The 14,852-nt window shown below is 38.5% G+C and overlaps 1 protein-coding gene and 1 pseudogene across 4 annotated transcripts in view; both read left to right on the forward strand.

Moving 5' to 3' along the window:
• Fmn1 (formin 1) overlaps positions 1–14,852 on the forward strand; it is a 434,422-nt gene that overhangs the window by 372,581 nt on the left and 46,989 nt on the right. The window lies entirely within an intron of this gene.
• LOC101603967 lies at positions 14,074–14,682 on the forward strand (annotated as a pseudogene).

Below are 14,852 nucleotides of genomic sequence, written 5' to 3' on the forward strand. Positions count from 1 at the left end.
TTAATAAAACTTTTGTTTTGACAGTCAGTAAATAAAATTGCAGATGATAACAACATGACATGTGGCATGATATGTGATCATTGTATTTTGCAGATAACATAAAGTTATGGGTGTTGAAGTTTAAAAGTAACTAGCCAGAAAGTTAGAATTTATGTTCAAGCCAGCCAAGGAAGAATAAGCAAAGACAATTTGGTGAGTCCAACCAAAGTTAGCAAAAAGGAAATAGCTAGAAATCTTGGTAAACAGAAGTGCAAAATAAATACATTGGGGATAAAACAAAATACATCTAAATTAAAATAAACATGGATGGGTCAGCTGAACCCAGATAGCTGAAAGCTCTGACCAGAGAAATGCAAAAGAAGAAATGACATGAAGAAATGAAGTGCTGGAGAGGGCAAAAGCAGCTGTCATTGTTGCATACTGCATCAGTGATGTCTGAGTAGCCTGTATTCCTATTTCAAAAGAAGAGGTGCATGTTCTACTTCACACAAATGCAAATGATTAATTTCCTAACTGTAAAAAGACAACAGCAAAAGCAAAAAATGTAATCAGCATTATAAGAAAATGGAAGTCATCCATATAATCTTGGGGACATTTTTAGAGTGATTTTTAAAAAATAAGACATAGGGGCTGGAGAGATGGCTTAGCAGTTAAGCGCTTGCCTGTGAAGCCTAAGGACCCCGGTTCGAGGCTCGGTTCCCCAGGTCCCACGTTAGCCAGATGCACAAGGGGGCGCACGCGTCTGGAGTTCGTTTGCAGAGGCTGGAAGCCCTGGCGCGCCCATTCTCTCTCTCTCCCTCTATCTGTCTTTCTCTCTGTGTCTGTCGCTCTCAAATAAATAAAGTAAAAAAAAATTTTAAAAAGACATAGAAAAATATTTAAGTGTGTGTGTGTGTGTGTGTGTGTGTGTAATTTGACCACAGTTACCAACAAAAGACAAATGATGCTCAAGAGCAGATGTCCAAGGCTAGAGAGGTAGTTCAGTGGAGTCAATGCTCACTGCATGAGCATAAGGACCTGAGTGCAGCTCCCACGCATCCACATAGAGGCAGGAGGTATGACAACCCACCATTAGTCCCAGTTCTCAGGAAGTGGGGCAAGCTGGCTAGCTACACTAGCCTAACTACCCAGCTCTGGGTTCAAGTGAAAGACCCTGCCTCAGTAAATATGGTGGAGAGCAATTAAGGAGGACATCTGATACTAACTTCTGCTCCCCACATGCACTCACACACTCATGCAGTACACCCCCACACATGTAGACATTCATGTGTGCCACACACACATACATGCTTCAAAAAGAAAAGATTGGGCTGGAGAGATGGCTTAGCGGTTAAGCACTTGCCTGTGAAGCCTAAGGACCCCAGTTCAAGGCTCGATTCCCCAGGTCCCACGTTAGCCAGATGCACAAGGGGGCACATGCGTCTGGAGTTCATTTGCAGTGGCTGGAGGCCCTGACATGCCCATTCTCTCTCTCTATATATATATATTTGCCTCTCTTTTTCTCTCTGTTGCTCTCAAATAAATAAATAAAAAGTAACAAAAAAATTTAAACAAAAAGATTTTTACAATTGTATGTTTAGTTTCAGGTTGAAAGAATTCACAAAGATATCCCCCCCCTTCTCTCTCTGCAGTCAGAAGGAAAAGTAACCAATTTGCTAGTGGATGGTTCCAGGCGGGGTCCAGTCTTCATAGTCAGGAGTCTCTTCTGTGTTTACTTAGTACAATAGGGAGAGGTTTTGGATGAGAATGAAGTTTACATATGTCCTTCACACTGGTTTGATGGGCATTAGTCGGAAGTTGTCTGCATTTATATTTAGGGATATCAATTTGAAATGTTTAAAATGCAATTTTTCATTTACCACTGATGTGGTTGAACTTATTATTAGCCTACCATTTGGGATGGCAAAATCTTAAGAACATCAAAGGCAGTTACTCTCTCCAGTCTTCCTTCAAGGATGTAGAAAATGGTAGGATATACCCTGAGATTTTTAACTTCATTATATGCTTGCATTAAACTAGCCACAAAATAATTGCCGATCATAACAGCATTGTTTCACTGAGCTCTTAGATGTGACCATGAGTCATTCTTCCTCCTCAAAATAACTAGTTTTCTTTTTTAAGTTAGACCCTAGATTCTCAACTTTTGACCATTTTTTCTTCTGCTTTGGACTTTTTTTTTCTATCCGTCATTATGTTTCTTTAGGAAACTTCTTTAAATTTTTTTTAAGGGAACAAAGCTAGCAAAGAAACAGATGTGTCCCATATAAAATATGCAATAAATCTTGTCCCACAAATTCTTTGCTCTGAACTTTCTGACAGAAACTGTCAAATATCCACTTTAATTCAGGTATAAAATGTTCACTCCGTGTCATGGCGCCAACCACCATATGCCCGAATAAAGTTAGTGACCAGCCATAAAAACAGAAGTGTAAGCACCTTTGAAACTGGGCAAGTCATCGTGGGTGAGAATGACCCATATAAATCCATGGGGAATTAATCTCGGCTTTGCTACTATCCTGCTGAGCATTTACAATGAGCCTCTACTCCCACACAGCAGCAGCAGTAATACTTTTTAAAAGGAGAGAGAAAATCAGAGAGCCATGCGTCCAACTAATGAGATGGTGCGTGGGGGAGGGCAGCACAGACCAGAGTGGCAGCTCCCCCCCCCCCCCAGGCCCTGGAATCCCCTTGAAGAGGCAGTCCCAGCCTGGTGGAACATGTGGGGCTCCTCTTCAGCTTCCAGCCTGGCTTCAGAGATCACGTGAAAGCAATCTCCCTGAAGCACAATCACAAGAAATGACTTCAGCTTCATAAATCATCCTTATCACCCATTCCACAGGAGGAGGTACTGCCATGGGTTTTCACCAGTAAAACACTTCAAGCCTCTGGTTTCATGAGCTGCCCCCCTTCACCCAAGCCACCTTCTTGATGCTTGCACAATTAACTCCAGGCTCTTGCCTGAAGCAGGTACAGAGCTTCTCCAGCTTACCTACCATGGAACATTGTGGGGGAAGCCCATTCTCTAAGGGAGGGAGGGAGGGAGTGTGGGTGTGAGTGAGTGTGTGTTGCTTTTCATATACTCAGAGCCTCACACTTGTTTCCAAGAATGTAAGGACCCACAGATTTTCCTATTAAGTATATATCTTCTTTACTTATTTCCCAGACACAGAGCACTATGGAAAGAAATTTTATCTTTTTGTGTGCTATTATATCCAACCTTAACATTTAAGCCATCTAAAACCTTTTCCTATTGAGCAATAAAAGAAGACAAAGTTATAAATTGATTGATCATTTCCACATTAAATCACATTACTCTGCACCATATTTGATAATATCCTACTAATTCGTCAGCATCTATCCTACAGATACTACAGATCTCATTCCAATACTGTCAGAAAAATTATTTTGAAATGCTATCTCATGAGTTTTTGAGACATGCTTTTATTTGAATAGATTCTATACCCAGTTTGCAAGCTAAATTTTCAACAATTATTTTCAATAATTATAAATTTATATATAAATTATTAAGATGTTAGTTGATAAAATGTCTTATATGAGATTTTAAGTGTAAGAAGCATAAAACTTTACTATATATTCACTATGATTACAACTATTGAGAAATTATGAACATGTAAGTATAAATATCAACATTTAGTTAAACTAATTAACATATTGCTAGTGGTCATTAGTTAGAAAAAGGCTGTATACTGTTTTTATTTTCTTATTTTCTTCTCCAAATATCCAAATTTCCATAGTCAGAATTTCTTATTGCAAAATCTGGGGAAAATGTAAACTTCCCCCAAATGGCTTGTTTTACCTTTCATTATTATTGAATCCATTTTCAAATCATTATCATAACAAAGTAGTTATTCATTGTTCTATAAATTTTTCTCATCAAAAGCTTTTTGGCAAGAGGATGACAATTACCAGAGGAAAGTTACTCTGTTAACTTCACTGTCAGTACTTTCACACCAGCAGACTCACAAACAGCGCATTTTCTTTTTAAACCAAGCCTTATCGCTTGCTTCCTTTTACTGTCTGGAATTATGATCATCTGTAGAAATGGTCCTTCTCTGGATCTTCAACTGGCAGAATGAATTAAATGTGATTTGATGTAGAAAATGTCTCCTACAGCATCTTCTTTGAGAAGCCAGTTTGCCTGCTATTTTTTTCTTATTCGATATATTGTCCATGAAGCCATTACTTACCTTCACACCTAGAGATGAGCAATATCCACCTACCAATGTTCTGTAATTCCAGGGCACAAATGCTGGTTGGCCCATTTCAATGTTCTTCTGCAACAAATCCTTGATTAGATGAAAGCAGAGTAACTTAAACAGTATTTTGATGTTGAAAACAACAGCTAGTATCAAGAAAGGTAAAGATTTTTAGTTTTTCTGTCCCATGAAATAGGTTTCTTAAAGAGAATCCTTTCCCAGAACTCCATAAGTAGACATGCTGAGGAAAGGGTAGCTTTCCCATAATTCCTTGCAGGCTTCTAGTGTGCCACTCACTGTATAACTAAACCACTAAACAATTGTCTTATAAAGGGAGAGCTTCAGTTATTTAACAAATGTATTAGGCAGAGGCTTGGTGTAAGTAACTGTAAAAAAAAGAAATCCCCTTTGGAAAGAGCTGTTGTATTTTGCCTCATGTATAAGTGTGGCATTTTACTTCTCAGGTTTTAATTAGTAACAATGGACCTCAAGATAATAAGATCTCTGGCTATGCATGGCATCTTTTTTATCTGAGTTTGCTTTCATAATGTGATGAAACCATTCTCTTTTTTGCGAGGATGGAGGAGGTACTGGAAATCAAACCCCAGGGCCTCATTCATGCTAGGCAAGCATTCTTGCCATTGAGCTATTCCCCCAGCCCAAAATCATTCTTTATATTGGACATATTTCTGAACAACTCATAAAAATATGTGCAATGGTTGCTTTATAGAGACTAAAAGAAATTCCTGTCTGTATGTCTATATGGTATAAATAAAGGACTTCAACATGGGTAACTACTTAAACTTAACTTTCATACATAAGTGCTTGTTTTTCAGTTGTGACTTAGTTTCTGTTGCTCGATTCTATAAGGGTATTGACAGTTTTACAGTTCTCAAGCAGGTACCTATGAAGAAGAATAGCATAGCAATAGTGAAAACTAGACCGGGATCAAAGGAAAGAGTCTTTTTGGTCTGAAACTAGTTGAGTGACCATAGGCAAATCACTCTGTCTTCAATGTGCTCTACCCTGCATCCAAATCTGGTTGTTCCATGTTCTGATCATATAACAGAAATATAATCATTAAAAAGCAGTTAAAATTATATGAAAAATAGAAATTATCTTAACTATGGTGACAGAGGCACCAGTCATAATATTTTGACTTGTTATTACCTCCTGATATTTTAACATTTTATGACTATATCATTTCTGTGACACATATTCTAACATCATAATTGTAGCCTATCTACTACTTTGAATTATTTTCTCCATTTAAAATTATGTCATGATATTATTTGTAAACATTGATTTTGGGCTAGTGGATCTAGTAAGTGTGCTTCAAATCCTAGGTAGTTATTGTAGAAATGCACATGTTACTACAGACAAAACTGACATATTCAATTACTCAAACAAGTCTTACAGGAATCCAGGAAAAGTTGGCCAACAAAATATAATAGTAATCATTATAATAATTGACTCTTGCTGAATATATGAATCAGGCCAGGTGCAATAGCTACACACCTTATAAACATCTCTGTTAATTATCACAGTTATCTGAAGTAGGTCTGTCTTATTCCATTTGTAAGTTAGAAGAGTGAGTCTTAGCTAAGTGAAACAGCTTACAGAACGCCAACAGTTAGAAAGTAATGGAATGATTGGAAGCTTTGCTTTGCCATTATCCATAGCATAGAACTTACCTTGTATGTGAGTTTAAATGGTGATTTTAAACTTACCTTATATGTTAGTTTAAAAGTGCACATTACTTACATAGTACCTGGCACATACCCCACACTCAGTCAGTGTTCATGATACTGCCTCCGGTAAACTGATTGCCTGGTCAGTTGTGTTAAACCACTTCATAAGCAACCACTCACCCAGCGGATTTACTCTCCTTCTGTGCATTGGTGGAGGCTATTGAAAATAAAGAGATACAGGGTGTGATATCGCTCTGCGATTGAAAACTGAAGGACTGGGGACATGGCCCAGCTAGTAAAGTGCTTGTTTAATAAGCATGAGGACCTGACTTCCGATCCCCAGCACTCATGGAAAAGCCAGCCATGGTGGCACACACCCAGTACTAAGAATGTGGGCATTGCAGCATCTTTGGGACTCGCTGGCTAGCTAGTCTAACACAATTAGTTCAGGGAGTGACCCTACTCCAAAAACAAAATGGAGAGTAACTGAAGAAGACACTGGCACTGACCTCTGGATATACAGGGGGTGGAGGGACACAGAAAGCAAGAAAAATCCAGTATCAGTTCAATTTCCTATTGTTTAACTTAGCTCACTTTTGAAGCACAGCAAGAGCATCAACATTAGGTCTGCTCTTAGGTTTCTTATAGCTCCAGAGTTTTCAAGTGTAATATTTGTTTTGTCTAGTATCCAGATGAACAAGCTAAGATATGAAGAATCAAGCAATAACCCTAAGTAATATGGAGAGGGATCAGATTTTGTGGGAGATCCAAAGAAGCCAGTTAGAGAGGTTTTTATTCTTTCAGCTTATGAATGACATACTTTATTGTTATTGTTTTAAGACGGTCTCACTCTGCAACCTAGGCTGTCCTAAACTCACTATGTAGACCAGGCTGGTCTTGAACTCATGGCAATCCATTTACCTCAGCCTTTCAAGTACTGAGATTACAGGTGTAAGCCACCATACCCAGCATTACTGAGGTACTTTCTGTAGATTTTCTCTGTAGCAAATATTAAATGCTGGAAGATAAAAAGACAAATGAAGGCCTTGTTAAATCAGAGGTAAAAAATTGAACCTGTAGACAGTTAAACTCTGTTGGTAACCTACTACACATTCAGACTACCAGCTGCTTTTGTAATCATTCTAACAAAGTAATGGAGTACCAAGTTACTGCTAGTGAAAACTAGATTTGCCATCTCAAACACTAAGCATTTGAGGAAAAAGTTTAAAACGAATAAACAAAAAGACATAGTCCATGCCTTTAGGTTAGTGTCAATACCAATATAGAACAGAGTTATTTTGAGAAAGACCTTCTTGTAATAACTGCATACCTACAATTTATTACTGAGTGGTTAGCAAAGCTAACCCTTCATTGTTCTATAAATTTTTCTCATCAAAAGCTTTTTGGCAAGAGGATGACAATTACTGTAACTAACCCTTGTTATTTTTTTTTTAAATTTCACAAGTGAACTTGGTGCAGCCAAACGGGAGCAGTCCTCCTAAAAACTGAGCTTGCCAAGCTGGGGAAAGGGACCATGGGTATGAGTGCTGAGGTGCAGGCAGGAGGACCCAAGTGTGATCCTCATCACCTCTATGTAAAAAGTCATGCATCACACCCCAGCCCTGAAAGGGGTTGAGACAGGGGCATGACTGGGGCTTCTTGCTCAGCCAATCTAACCAAAAAATTAAAAAAGGCAAATCCAGGTTCAGTGAGAGACTCCATCTCAGAGAAATGAAATGGAAGGATGACAGAGGAGGACACCTAAGGTCTTCTAGCCTTCGCACACATGATGCTGCATGCACACATGCACATGCCACACACACTCCACATACTACATACATGCAAGTCAAAGGAAACGAAATTCATTTTATTTTATTTCCTAAATGATGACTTCTCTTTAAGAGATGCAGCTATAAGGAATTCATATCCCAAACGGCACCACATAATGTTCTAATGTGCTGTAGATGGTCTGACTATTCCCACAGGGGATGAGATAGCTGGGAGACATGACTCATGTATAGTTAGTTTTTAAGTGTAAAATCATATTTTATAAATGTTTATTTAGAAGTATGCATAAAATCCAATAAAAAGCATCTCTCTTTTTTTTTTTTTTTTACAAAAGACATGTTACTTCGCTTAATATTGATCAACTAAAATTATGTATTGGCCTGGATGATGGCATAACATGCAGAGATTCAAAGCCTGTTTGAGAAGTCAACCACCTGCCTCCCATTAATGTTAATGAGCCTCTCACTGGATCATTCTAAAATGTTACCCCCATGGTCTGTTTTAAAGCATCAAGAGTCAGGAAATTCACAGTGAAAGCTGAAATTCCACCTTGGAACTTTCTCTCTGATGTGTACTCTCTTATGGAAAAATGTGTAGTACAGTGCAGATCTAAGATACCACCTTAACATTGGAGAACTCTGGAGAAAAACAAAACTCCTTGGGAAGTGATGGGGATATTGGAAAACATATTAGATTATCAATCAAAAGCCTGGGTCCTGCCACAGTTAATGTATGTAACCTAGGACTGTCACTTCATCAGCTTGAGCTTCCAGGCAAGGTTAGAGCTAGGTTAAGGTTATATTGTCTTCTCTACTTCTTCAGTTACTTACATCTGTATTGACCTGAAGATAACAGATAATTGTATATAGACAGTTTTAAGCCCTAAGAAACTTCACTGGAACACACGGAAGCAGAACAGAATATTAACAGCTAATTAAACTGCTTCCTTTAAGAATTAGTGGTATCTCTTCTAAAGCATCATGTCGATACTGTGAATGGTGGGAAAAGTCTCATGTGAGGTCGGAGTCTATTAAATGAAGCCTGTAAACTGGTTGACTGATGCTTTATGAATGAGTGGACTTCATTTTGAGTCCTGCTGGCTTATGTCAGATTTTCTCCTAGAGTTGTGACTTGATAATGCATTTACCCCTGCAATAGTTACTTCAGAGTAGACTAGATGTAATCTGATGGGCATTTTGAGATTATACTGTGATTCCTTGTCTACCATTACCTACACAAATAATTGTTCACAAAATACAAAAGAAGAATAATGTTCTTTTCATTACTTACATTATATATAACGAAGAAAACTTGATCTAATCCAAATTGTTATGCTAACAGCAGAATCTATGAGGTGTTAGATATTATCCTGCATGGATTTTGAAGCATAAAAATGTGAATTAGTAAGCACATGAGATGATTAACCATAAGTTTAATTCCTTCTGAACTGACTGTTTCCAATCTTTTGAGAGTGAATTAAGCCCAGTGTCTTAACTCTGGCATTGCATATGATGAGGTGATACATTCCTAAGCATCTACAATGGAACTTATGAGGGGTGGATGGTGGAAGGAAGCAGGACATTGAGAGACAAACTACTCAAATTTTCTGTTCTATAGGCACAATGAAGAAGCCTGGCTGAGAATAGTCCTGGCTGCCAAAGTTAGGTGACAGAACTAGTTTGCTTTTCTTTGATGCCTATAGAAGTGCTCAATTTTGTTTGGAAAGGCAAAATGGCAGATTTAAGAAATGAATAGGATGGGCCTAGAAAGTGTGATTGCACCCAAGAGGATCCAAGCTAAGACATCAGGCCTGGAAGGTCACACTTTTTATAGAATTCTTTTATCTGTGTTTCTTGGCTTTTGAGACTTCAAAGTCCTCTTCAAAAGTTTCTGTTACAATGACGTGCACTTTTACCTTTACCAGGAGCCTTAGTTTTCTAGCACACATTAGTGAGAGAAGAAACATGGACACTAAACTGCACTCACCTACTGAGAACATGGACAACATGGCATAACACGGCCTTCTGCTACTTAACAGGAAATCCATAAGCAGCCCATTTGCTCCTTACCTTACCATGCAGCTAGACATGGCAGGTGTATGTTCTGTGAAAGGGCCATTCTCATGACTTAACTACAACTAGGGAAACCAAAAAAATAGGAAGGGAAATTAGATAGCTTCATAGGCTAGCATACCAAGAAAAAAAAAAGGTGAGGATGAGAGCCTTCCATAACTCAGGAGTTTCACATATATGTGTCTCTCCCCTAAAGTGTAAACAAAGCCATGCCTCCTTCAATGTTGGTGTGCCATTGCCTTTCTTTGCCAAAGTTAATATTTTCTCCTAGAAAGTGCATGAAGTGGCATTTTCTATGAACCACTAAAAGGCATGTCTACATCAAATGGAAACAAAGTGAAACAAAGCATGCTTCCCTTGTGTTTTGTTTTTGCTTTTGTTTTTTGTTAATATCAACCAGCTCCTCCATTTGCACAGCTGTAATAAAATCAGGTTCTTTACTGTGTGTCCTGTTGGTTTATACCAATCACGTCAGGTCCATAAACCATGGTATATTAAAGTGTAATAGGCTGTGTAAAGAATACTAGGAAGATATTCCAACCTCTATCCTTTCCTCTCATTTAACAATTTACTATCTCCCACATGAGTACCCACAAATATGACTTAATTATATTTGGACTAAAGCCTTCATTCTTTCTGGGTACTCTTATTTGGCCATTCCCACTATGGGAATGCCAGTCTCTTGAAGTTAAAATATCAGATTTTAGGTTCTTTCTTTGTTTCTACTTTTTATCTAAAATTTTTATACATGTACATAATACATTTTGATCATAATCATCCCCTGTTGCCCTCTCTTGTACTCTCCTACTGAAGCCCTTCTTCTTCCCAACTATTCCTACCTCTACATTTATATATTTCCTGTGATCTATTGATTTTCATTAGGTTTGCTTGCATGAGCATGGGTGGGGGCTTTATTTACTGAAGCACAGGCAACTTACAAGTGGCTATCCCACGAATAAAATAATCACCCTACACCAACAACCCTCAACTTCCAATAACTCCTCAGGGAGAGGTGGGAACCATTCATGATGGAATGTTGACAGGTCCAACATTGGGGAGATAATAGCAGTCACTGTGGGGCCACGAATGCAAAGGCTATGTCACGTCTAGAGAACAGTGTTCTGCAGAAATCCTCCCCATCCCCTGGCTTAGCTTCTTTGCTCAGAAGACGGGGCTTGGTTTCAAGGTCTCAGAAAAACCTATTATGCCTGGGCTCCATAAAGGAGCAACAAAGTGGGGATGGTAGCTGTGGTGGTTTGATTCAGGTGCCCCCCATAAACTTAGATGATCTGACTGCTAGGTCCTCAGCTGATGGCAATTTAGAGATTAAAGCCTCCTGGAGGCAATATAGTGTTGGGGGCAGGCTTATGGTTGTTATAACCCTATTCCTCTTGCCAGTGTTTGGCACACTGTCCTGCTGATGTATGTGTGATGTTGGATAAAAGGTGATGTCCACCCTCTGCTCATGCCATCATTTTCTCCTGCCATCATGGAGCTTCACCTCAAGTCTGTAAGCCAAAACAAACCTTTTTTCTCACAAGCTACTTTTGGTTGGGTGTTTTCTGCCAGTAATGAGAACCTAACTGCAACAGTACCACATCTATTTACAATGTAGTTACTGGATATTCGAAGCCCACTGTTGAGATTGCTAATAGAAGAAAAAAAGAAGACTGATTCCTCTCAAAATATCACTTCTCATTGCCTTGTCACATGGTTGATGAAAATTCTGGATAAAATGGACAATGAGTCTAAGATTTTGGGGGTGGAGATGGAACATACCATCCATTTTTCAACCTACTGATCAAGGAGTAATTTTTTTTAAATATATTTTATTTATTTGAGAGAGGGAAAGAAGCAGATAGAAAATAGGTGTGCCAGGGCCTCTAACCACTGCAAATGAGCTCCAGATGCATGCATCACTCTGTGCATCTAGCTTTATGTGGGTACTGGGGAAACAAACCTGGACTTTAGACTTTGTGATCAAGCACCTTAGCTGCTGAACCATGTCTCCAGCCCAAGAAATAATTTTGACTTTCAAGTATTATTGTTTAATAAATCAATTCATAATACTCTAACTGCTATCCATGATGACTCCTCTGATGAATCTGTAAAGAGTAAACTGAACCCCCTCAGGAAAAGACCTACAGTTTTAGATCCATTAAGAGAATTTGTGATTTATAGAAGGTCAAACTAGCAACATGGGGGATAAGGGAATTACTCAGTGGTTAAAAGCATTGCTATGTAAGCCTGGTGACTGGAATATGGATCCCCAGAGCCCATGTAAAGCTAGATGTAAGTTGTGTACTCTTAATTCCAACACTCCTATAGAAATGGGAAGCAGAGTCAGGCAAATCCCTAAATTCACAGGCCAGCAAGTCTGGCATTTGTGGAGTCAAAACAAAACAAAAGCTGAGCATGGTGGCACACATCATTAATCCTAGCACTTAGGAGACAAAGGTAGGAGGATTTCCATGAGCTCAAGGCCAGTTTAGGAGTACAGAGTAAATTCCAGGTCATCCTGGGCAAGAGCTAGACCCTACCTTGAAAATAAACAAATAAAAAGACAACAAGTAAAGAAAGACCCTTTCTCTAAAGTGAGGACCAATACCCCAAGGTTGTCCTCTGACCCACATGTCAGCCATATTACACAAGCACCATCACACACACACACACACACACACACACACACACACACACACACACACTATCAGCATTAATAGGAATTTGGAAGTAGTTGATTCCTACCCTCATGTTTGGCTTCAAAGGGTTCCATACTTCACTGAGGAAGTAACTGGAAATGTAGTGCAAACAGACAAGGAACAAGAATTAGAGTTGAAGTGTAAATATCTGATGAATTGCAACAGACGAGAACTACTTTTTATATATGAAGAAAGTGGTTTCATGATATGGAATCTACTGGAAAAGATACTGGGACAATTACTGAAATGACAATGAAGGGTTTATCATATCCCCATAGGATTTTATTAGTAAAGCCATGACAGAATTTGAGAAGATTGAGTCCAGTTTTGAAAATACATTCTATCAAGAAACAATTCATGGAAGGAAGGGTCTATCAATGTGGCAACAGCCCATGTTGTAGTACTTATTAAAATTTTATACCCATCTCAACCATGTTGCTTTCTTTCATGGTTATAAAATTATGGAAAATTTTGATCTTTAAAGGGAAAAAATGAGGTTTAAGAAAAACAATACATTTCTACCATAGACAGAAAATGATAGAATGCTACATTTAGGTCATGGAGTAACCTTACACTTCAGCTCTGTTTATGTACTTCCAGAGATTTGTGAAAAGGAAGTTTTGGAAACGGAAGCATTGTTAAGTGAAACATATAGCTAGCATTCTGTTTATTACCTTTTTTATTTTAAAAACAGAAACTACTGTCATTCTAAGCAGTTACCTTATTCACCTGATTTGTAAAAGAATTATATTAATGTTGTCACAGGCCATTAAAGAGCTTCTCGTTGGGGCTGGAAAGATGGCTTAATTGTTAAGGTGCTCACCTCTGAAGCCTAAGGACCCAGGTTTGATTCCTGAGTACCCACATAAGCCAGACAAGATGGTGCGTGGGTCTGGAGCTCATTTGCAGTGGCTAGAGGCCCTGGTGCACCCATTCTCTATCTGCCTCTCTCTCTCTCTCTCTCTCTCTCTCTCTCTCTCTCTCTCTCTCTCTCTCATAGATAAATAAATAAAATATATTAAAAATGTTTAAGAGCTTCTTATGAATGATAAAGAAGAGCAAAGAGAGGGATACCTATAATCTACCTGTCTCCCCAGATGCTACCTGACAAACCTCCCAAGAAGCCTATTCATTCATCCCCACAATTTGAATGGGGGAGAGAGAAATACAGAAACAACTAATACTACTATCCCTAAATTGCATAAGTAAAAGTTGTTATGGGCAAGTTTTATCTAAGGCTTATTGTCATCATCAAGACAAAGAGCTCAAAAGCATGATCATAAATATTCACAAAGAGCTCCGAGCAGACACAGATGAATAAAACCTTAAATAAATTCAAAGAGAACACAAATAAATACTTAAATTAATTCCAGAATGCAAACAAACAGCTAGACAAAATGAGGATGTCAAACTAGGATATGAAAATGGGATTCAATAAAGAGAAGAGATACTGAAGAAAAACCAAACGAAAATAAAGCTAGAAATAAAAAATAAACACAATAACTGGAAGGCAGAATATGATATCTGGAATGCAAGAAGAAGAATTGGATCAGTTAGTCAAAACCAATAAGAAGGAAAACACGTCTTTGCCACATCTACTGTGAGGATGAAGACCATTCTCAGCAACCGGACTGTCGACATCCCAGAAAATGTCAACATCACACTGAATGGACGCATAGAGATTGTGAAGGGCCCCAGAGGAACCCTCTGGAGGGACTTCAACCACATCAATGTAGAACTGAGTCTCCTGGGAAAGAAAAAAAAAAAGAGGCTACGAGTTGACAAATGGTGGGGAAACAGAAAGGAACTGGCTACTGTTCGAACTATCTGTAGCCATGTCCAGAACATGATCAAGGGTGTGACACTGGGCTTCCAATACCAGATGAGGTCCGTGTATGCTCACTTCCCCATCAACGTCGTTATTCAGGAAAATGGATCTCTTGTTGAAATCCGAAATTTCTTGGGTGAAAAGTACATCCGCAGTTTGGATGAGAACAGGTGTTGCTTGTTCTGTGTCTCAGGCCCAGAAAGATGAGTTAATCCTTGAAGGTGATGATATTGAACTTGTTTCAAATTCAGCTGCTTTGATTCAACAAGCCACCACAGTTAAAAACAAGGATATCTGAAAGTTTTTGGATGGTATTTATGTTTCTGAAAAAGGAACAGTGCAGCAGGCTGATGAGTAAGATCTAAGTTATTCAGCTGCATACAGAAACGAGATCCTGGATCATAAGAACAATTTTGTTTTTATTGAAACAATAAAAGACTTCTGTTGAAAAAAAAAAAGAAGGAAAACACATAAATACAATGTGAGAGAAATGTGGGGTATCTAGACAAAACCAAATGTCTGAATTATGAGTATACAAGAAGGAAAAGAACTTCACA

This window comes from Jaculus jaculus, chromosome 8 (genome assembly GCF_020740685.1).
Source record: "Jaculus jaculus isolate mJacJac1 chromosome 8, mJacJac1.mat.Y.cur, whole genome shotgun sequence".
Taxonomy (NCBI): Eukaryota; Metazoa; Chordata; class Mammalia; order Rodentia; family Dipodidae; genus Jaculus; species Jaculus jaculus.